General features: G+C 49.9%; 1 long non-coding RNA gene across 2 annotated transcripts; it reads right to left on the bottom strand.

The window, feature by feature from the left end:
- Positions 1-228: 228 nt before the first annotated feature.
- Positions 229-6625, bottom strand: LOC132655721 (uncharacterized). 2 transcript variants are annotated; one of them, XR_009593507.1, is made up of 3 exons: positions 6441-6625; positions 5442-5557; positions 229-2919 (listed from the first exon to the last, which is right to left on the bottom strand). It is a non-coding gene; the product is annotated as an uncharacterized LOC132655721 (long non-coding RNA). The 2 variants fall into 2 exon arrangements; XR_009593508.1 differs by lacking the exon at positions 229-2919 and adding an exon at positions 2956-4712.
- Between the last annotated feature and the right edge of the window lie 1044 nt (positions 6626-7669).

The following is a 7669-nucleotide window of genomic DNA, read 5'->3' as shown; positions in this document are numbered from 1 at the left end:
CCAGGAGCTCAGCAGCAGAGCTAGGCAGCCCTGCTTCTGCAAGAAAATGAGTAACAAAGGGTGTCCTTTGCGAATCAGTGGGACCCCAGGGGTTCCTTAGCTGGCCCAGAAGTCCAGCCAGAATCCAGTACCCCAAAGCATGTGTCTGTTCTCTGTCTTCATTATAATCTCTCTCACACAAAAAAACAACAAATTTATACTTTTCAATGCAAATAAATTAATGCTTTATTGTGGGAGGGCATTGCTGAGACAAGGTCCCGCTTTGTAGCCATGCTGGCCTTAAACCTTGATGGTCCTCCTGCCTCAGCCTTCTGAGTGCCAGGATTAGAAATATGAGCCACCACCATACCCTGAAGAAAGTAATATTCTAAAAGTATAACCAGGAGGCAGAGCCCAGTGGAAAAGTACTTGTCTAGCACATATGAGAAGCTGGGTTTGGTCCTCAGCATCATGAGAGGAGAGCCATTTTTGTGATTATCTAGTCAGGAAAAATATTTATGTTATATTCATAGCAAGGAAATACACCACACACACACACACACACACATTCTCTCTCTTCCCTCCCTCCTGCTTTCTTCTTCCCTCTCCTCTTTCCTTCCTTCCCAGAAGAGACCAAAAGGTGTGCGGGCTCTGGCAGGTCTGAGATCTGACTTGAACTCCTGGAATGTTCTTAGTGGCCGTTTCCTTTGCAGGACTAGCTGTAGCTCCTACCTTCCCCTTCACATCATAACAGCACAAGCCTTCCCTCCCAAAGGAGCAGCCAGAGGCGTACGGAATTACTTTTTCTCCCAAACACTGTCTCAATAACAGAAAGAAAGACAAAAAAAAAAAAAAAAAAAGCAGAGTGGACGTCTCTGGGCCTGGCCATTCTCCTTCCTCACCCTGTCTCCAGACTTGTGGGATGACTCCAGGAATAGGAGAGAGGAAATGGGAACAGGAGAGAATGTGTTAGGCAGGTATACAACACAAGAGGGAGTTCTGTAAATGCTCTGGGAGGGAAACTTTGTGGATGGAATGGGAAGGAGCTGAAGGGTGGTAATTAGCTTATTATTGGTTCCCCTGGGTGTTGTGAGAATTCCTTAGGAGACACTTGTGAAAAAGCAGAGGGAAAACAGTAAATACACATCTAATGATATGCTAAATAAATTATTATTGTTATTATTATGACTATTATTATAGCAATTGAGACTTGCCCCTGGCATCGGAGTTTCCACTAGAGATGGGAATTGGTTTCCCTACAGCTAGGCCTCCACTACTGCCAATCCCCCAAGGCGCTCCTCCACCTCAGGAATCAGTTGAGTAATTGGACCATGTAGGCCAGTCCTCGGCTCCACAGAAACCTGCAAGGCCTCTGCCAGGCGCCTGCTCTGGTGAAAACTATGACAGGCTACACTCAGGGAAGGACTTGTTGACACCCCCTACACATACACACAAGCAGAGGCAGGCAGTGGAGGAGTTACAGAAAGGAAGAAAACCTTACTAACTAGGGAGCATTCCCAACCCAGAGGTTTCAGCTCCTAAGATGCAAAGATGCTGTGTGCATGTGCATTTACTAGTGGGAAAGACAATTTAGTCAGTTTCCTAAAGAGTTCTGGGACCCAGAAACAGTTAATAGCCACTTCAACCCAGGTAGAGGGACCCAGGACTCTCTGGATTCAATAATAGGACCACTGTTTCTTGGCATCTGGCCTTGAGGCTGGGGCAATCCTTATTGACAACCCTTATCAGATCCTCAGGGTTCTGCTGTGTGCAGTGAGCTCACACTCACTCTAACGTTTGCACTGCTCCATCCTGGGAGCCCAGACAAACGTGGCAGCCCTCATCCTCCCTCCCCACACTCCTTTAGGAGAAGCTAGCCTTCCACAGGACTCTAGCAACCCAGGGTTGAGGGTTGGGTTGAGAGAGGCTTGCAGCTTTGAAATGGGATCCAGGACCATTCCAGGCGGCGCTCAGCACATGACTTTAGTCACTTTAGCTTAAAGTAGGTGACTTTAAGGAGCTTTAAGAAAAAAAGGGAAGTCACAGAGAGCCCTCCCCTACTCTGAGCTTTGGTGGGAGAGGGGAAGGCTGGCCCTTTACTAATGGGTAAACACTAAATCTACCCATCTCTTTCCATTCATTGATAATGGCTGAGAACAACCTATTTTGCAGAACCAAAAAGGAAAAAAAAATTACACCCTTAAAAAATTAAATGTATGAAACAATACAATTAGAAGACATTTCTGCAACAAAAGTGAGCTTTTTATCTAAAAAAAAAAAAAGCATGTTTTAACTATTAATGTTTTTGAACAACACACCTGATCTTGAAGCAGGGCTAAGGCATAAAGCCTTCCCTCCAGCCGGCCTGTCTTGCGCTGATGGATTTAACTGTATTTCCTAATGGATCAGTGGTGGTTCCCCATTGCGACCCTCAGGACAGGCAGTTCCACCCCAGCCTGTGCCTTGCTTCATCGGATTTATATTCTATGCATCTGGGCATCAGGGGAGCCAGGGGACTGGAGTTTAGGGAGAAGGAGCACCAGAGAGACAGTACCTGATGCTGGGTGCCTCATCCCTGCTCCCAGGCATGGCCCCCTCTCGGAAGCTACCGGCCGACTCCTCACTGAGGCAGCCTAACTCTGTTGCCTCCAGCCTTGGTGGTGGTTGCAGGCCAAGCCAGCATGGCCACAGTGGCGTGCAGAGCAACGGTGGGCTGTTGCGTGGATCTCACGTTTTGAGCAAGAACTCTGCCAGCAACAGACAATGGGTTTGCCTTGGACCAGTTCCCAGTCCTGTGGGCAGAGTTGTGCTGAGGTTGTCCACAGTGCTTAACCCCAGTCCAGGGAGTTCCACACCCTCCCAGCATCCTGGAGATTTCTGGAGGCAAGATTTTAGTTCAGGAAGACTCCTTTCACACCTTTGGGGAAGATATCTGTAACTCTGTGATAAAAAAAAAAAAAAAAAGAATCAGGGTGTATTTGCCTTTTCCCCCTGGGATAGCTGGTAGCAGGAGAAGAGTTGTGGAATCTTTACTCAGTGGTGCCGAGAAGGAGGTGGGCAGGAAAGCAGGGTCCATGTGACCCTGTGAATGAAAAAAGGTGAGGTCTAGAGGCTTATTTCAATGTCCTTAGTCTTCAAGCCAAATTCTTCCCCAAAAGGGCCAACACAAGGCTGTTAGGGAGCTGGAGACCCCCCTGTCCCCAGAGGAGAGGAGTGGCCAAGCAGAATTAGTCAGCTGAAGCCAGGATGGGGAGCAGGATGTGGAGGGCCCATTCAGAGCCATCGGAGCAGGCCACCCCTGGAAAGCTCATTCTAGAACCATGGGAGCTCCCAGCCCCAACCACACAGCCTGAGCTCAGGAGACCCAGGTAAAAGCAGAATGTTATCATTCACTAGGCTTTTCTAGACCTCTGGTTTTGTGTTTATAAATCAGGGCTGTATGGTGGGGACTTCCTTCTGATACCTTCCCACATTTCTCAAGGCCATGCTTTGAGACCCAAAAATTACTATTCAAAAGGAAAGCTCTAAAGCAGAGAGGCAAGGCAGTGGCCCGCCATTAGTGTACCAGCAACAGAGCCAAAGGGTTCACTGCTCCTTTGTAGGGAGTAGGATGTTCGCTGCCCCTCTCCTAAGCCCTAGGCCACATCTGTCTGTGACAGCTCCTCACCATGCAGCTTCCGCCTTCTGGAGGGTGTTCTGTGCTTGCCCCTTTTCTCTCAGACCGGTTTAACCAAGCCCCTACCACCTTCAGTTCCCTCCTCTCCTTGGCACTTCTAGGCTGTTGACCCTTTTATAACTCCAACCTCCCTCAGGAAAGAACTCTGCTAGCTAGTTTCTTGGCTTCCTAGCCAGCCTCTCAGCAAACAAGTCTTTCCAACCTACGCATAAATATGCCTGTTCGGAGATAGACTGGCCTACGTCCCAACGCACACACATCACGAGATAATTACGTCTTATATACATACACATATCTCTACAGAGTTATATTCAAAAATCGCCTATAACTCTAGAGTCTAGGCAGAGATAGCAGCATGTACATATAGGACTATAATTACTTATGTCTATTTTTATAACTATGTGGTTATAAATAGATATGCCTATATATAGTGTTAATAATATAGAAATATCCCCATAGCCATATATGGCTCTAAGTGAATGCTCTAACTACTCTGTATCACAATCAATAAGTATATATCTCCTGATACATAATTCTAACAATATACATTTATCTATATAGCTGCTTAGAGATATAAATCTGTCAGGGTATCAAATGTCCATAAAGCTGGATGGCTATAAAGAGTCATATATTTTTCCGTATATAAATCTGCTTCTGTAACTGTTGTATATGCACAAATACAATGGAAATAATTATATTTTCCTCAAGCATAAATCTGTAAATACAACTACAACACATTTAGGTATGGTTAGAGATAGAGCAATATTTTGTAGACACCCGTCTGTCAATACAGCCACCGGTGCCTGCAAACAGAGAGAGTTATTGAGGGAGTTATAAATAAACTCTCCAGATGTGAATGGAGCCGAAGAACTCGCTATAAACATGGCTCCAAGCTGTTCTTTCTTCTTCAGAAGACATTGCTAGTTCCACCCCAAGGGAAGGGGGCTAAAGTGCTGGGGTAACCCACGGAGCTGGACTTTGGGGAGCCAAACAAGAGTGGGTGGGAGTCCGTGGCGGCTCCCTTCGCGGAACCGAGCCCATGGGCAGGTGGAGAGGCCTAGGAGGAAAACAAAACAAAACAAAAAGCTGGCTCGTATCCTTCAGGCACCCCTTGCACCCCAAACCCTTTCATCAGGGAATTCCCAATCGGCCTGGTAGCTCGCTGAGCCAAGGGCGGCCTGAGCTGAGGTCTGAGCAATCCCGGCTCCATCCTCGCCTGGGAGCCCGCACCTCGGCGGCCGCCGCCTGCGAACTGAGATCTGGGCCTTTCTCTGAGCTCGGCGCGCGGCTCTGGCGTCGACTGTTTGTTTTATTTTGCTCCATTGCTGTCTTATCGGCTTGATTATCTCAGGGCCCTCCGCCCTGTGTTGCCCACATTCCAGGGAGCCAGGGATAATTCTTCAGTCATTCCGTGTGACTCGGCGCATCGCGTCTCTCGGGTTCCTTCCAAACCAACGGGCTCACCGGCTGTTGAAGAATCCGAAGCTCTGGGAAGGCTTGTGGATCCAGCGTAGGAAAAGTTCTCCTGCTCGCTGGTTAAGGCCTTTCCCCCGCCCCCTTTTTTAATTATTTTTTTTTCTCTTTTAAAAGTTGGCTAGTGTCTTTTGTTATATTTTTTCCTTTTTGATTTTTTTTTTTTCTTTTTCCTCAGCACAGTTGTTTTTCGTTAGACCCGAAACTGTGGGGCGGCTTTTTCTCCCCCGAAAAATTTCGTATCCCTATACCTCTGACTCTCACTTCCCTCTACTTAATTAATTAGTTACTAAAAACGATCAGAAAGCTGTACCTGGTGAGAAGGAGGTAGACACAGCAGGAATCCAGGCCGGTCTTCGCTTGTTTTTATGGATATCGCTTGGCTCGAAGTTCGAAAAAGAAAAATTCAGGGCGCCTCAGCTCTCCCTACTTTAAAAAAAAAGCCTGTAGTAAGGGAACTTTCCGGAGGAGCTGCCTGCGGGAGCTCAGCGTCACGCCGCGGCTCTTCCCAGGCCCCGGCGGCCATAAATATTTTTTTCTGTTTCCCTCTCGGCTGCTCTTCCCCGGCCCCTCTGCGTCCAGCGCCCCACCGACTCGGCTAACGCCTCATCCATCTCTGCCCCTCAGACTGACCCGCGTATTGAGCCCCCTCTTTAAAGCAGGGGCTCCCTGAGAACCCCAAAGCCACAAACCACCCACACGTGTGTGAGGGTCCCCTTCCTGCGCGCACAAAGCAAGCTAGAGCGGGGAAAGCAGAAACGAGCGGTCTCCAGATAGAACTTCCTCCCTTTCTCGGGCAAGACTGCCTGGAGAGAGGGGTCCCAGCCCCAGGCCCTCCAGAGCGCTTCAAGAAACTAACTTCCTGCCTTCCTGGTCTTCCCCTTCAGACTCTGTGATGCTGATTTCTCCCTTCCCCTGCCCCCTCCTCAAAGTATCCCCTTTGGTATTTTATTGCACTCCTGCTAGAGAGGAGCTGTTAATTACTGTTTTTATTATGTTATTTATTGTTATTATGATTGTTAGAGGTTTGTTCACTGGGGTTAGGGAACTGCAGCCTGGCCCTGAGAGAGTGGGCCCGCGTGCACAGACACACACACACACACACACACACACACACACACACACACACACGTATGCATCCACCAAAGCCTGCTACCTTTAAGCGCCTGCATAACAATTCAAAGGAGTCAGGCCTCCTCCTACAGCAAAACAACACACCGCCCGCCCACGCACACAGCGCTCAGGCCGACGCCATCCCCAGACCGAAGCCCAATTCCACGAGCACCGAGCTTGCAAAGCAGAGGAAAAATACCTAAGAGTCCCTTCTCTCCCACAGTGTGGAGGGGCGAGTCAGGCCTCGCTCTCTTTCCTCTAGTCTCTCTCGCTTTCTCTTTTTTTTCTCCTTGTTTACAGCTTCGGAGAGCTCAAGGCCCATAAATCTTGAGGGGCCTACGGAGCGCGGAGCACATTTGTATGCATCGTTAGGACTCGCTAATACCTAAGCCCATTAACGAGCGTGTGTGCGCGCGGTTTCCGGTGTGTGTTAACTTACAGTTAAATTCTGGAGGAAAGGGCATTGTGGATTAACATATACCAAATCCATCACGGGCGTTTGTCATATCAGATCAGTCAGCCCGGACTTTGGGGAGCAAGGTGCCTGGTCAGGACGTGCCCACCTCCAGACTCTGTGAGCCAACCCGGAGCCCTGCCCGGGCCGGGGTGGCTCTGAGTCCGGCCAGCCTGCTGCCCGCCCGCGCACAGCGGCCTTGGCGAGCGCCGAGGGAGGCGAGCGGGGCGCTCAGCCGTCATCCCCGGGCCGTCCGGTTTCCGATTTCTGGAAGAAATTCGAGAAGCCAGTGGAGTTGCTGAACTTTAATTAAACCAAAGCGAGGACAGTGGGAGAAGGAGGTCGGGAGGCTGGGTGTGGGAAGGAGGTCCCTGAGTGTCTTTTCCAGGGGGTGGGCGCTTTTCCTTCTCCTCCCCGGCTACTCCGCCCAGCCGGGCGGCTAACCGCTGCCCTCTTTAAAATAGACAAATAAACAAATGATAAGAAGAAAGACGCAAAGCAGCAAGGAAACCTATTTGCATGATTCAGCCAGGTGTCCTAGTTCCAGTGCCTCGGGCTGTCTTGGAACCCCAAGGATCTGGATAATTGGGCCTGCATAGACAGAGATGGAGGATGCCGGTTCTAGAGGGAGGACGGGGAGTGAGGAGCGGAAGGTCCATCTTTTGGGCTCCTGCAAAAAACACCAAAGACAAAACATGCTAAATTGTTGTGTTGGCGTGGATCGGTTTAAATGCGGCAGCGCAGGCGGGGACGCGGGCGGGTAGGTCTCCCCTGCCGCCGCCAGGGACGCCTAGGGGTGCGGGCCCGGCGGGCTGCTGGGGGAGGGGGTGAGGCGGGCCCTCCCCAGGCGCTGTGAACTTTAGCTGGGCCGCCGGCTGTCAGCCCCAGAAAGCGTTAAAGGTGCAGCAGCCCGCGCCGGCCTCAGCCGCCTTTGTACGCGTGATTTATGACTTCAATCTTGGTTCACCGAGAGT

The sequence above is a fragment of the Meriones unguiculatus genome, chromosome 8, assembly GCF_030254825.1.
Source record: "Meriones unguiculatus strain TT.TT164.6M chromosome 8, Bangor_MerUng_6.1, whole genome shotgun sequence".
Classification (NCBI taxonomy): domain Eukaryota; kingdom Metazoa; phylum Chordata; class Mammalia; order Rodentia; family Muridae; genus Meriones; species Meriones unguiculatus.
The sequence above is the reverse complement of the archived record's forward strand: the minus strand, read 5'-3'. Positions and strand labels throughout refer to the sequence as shown.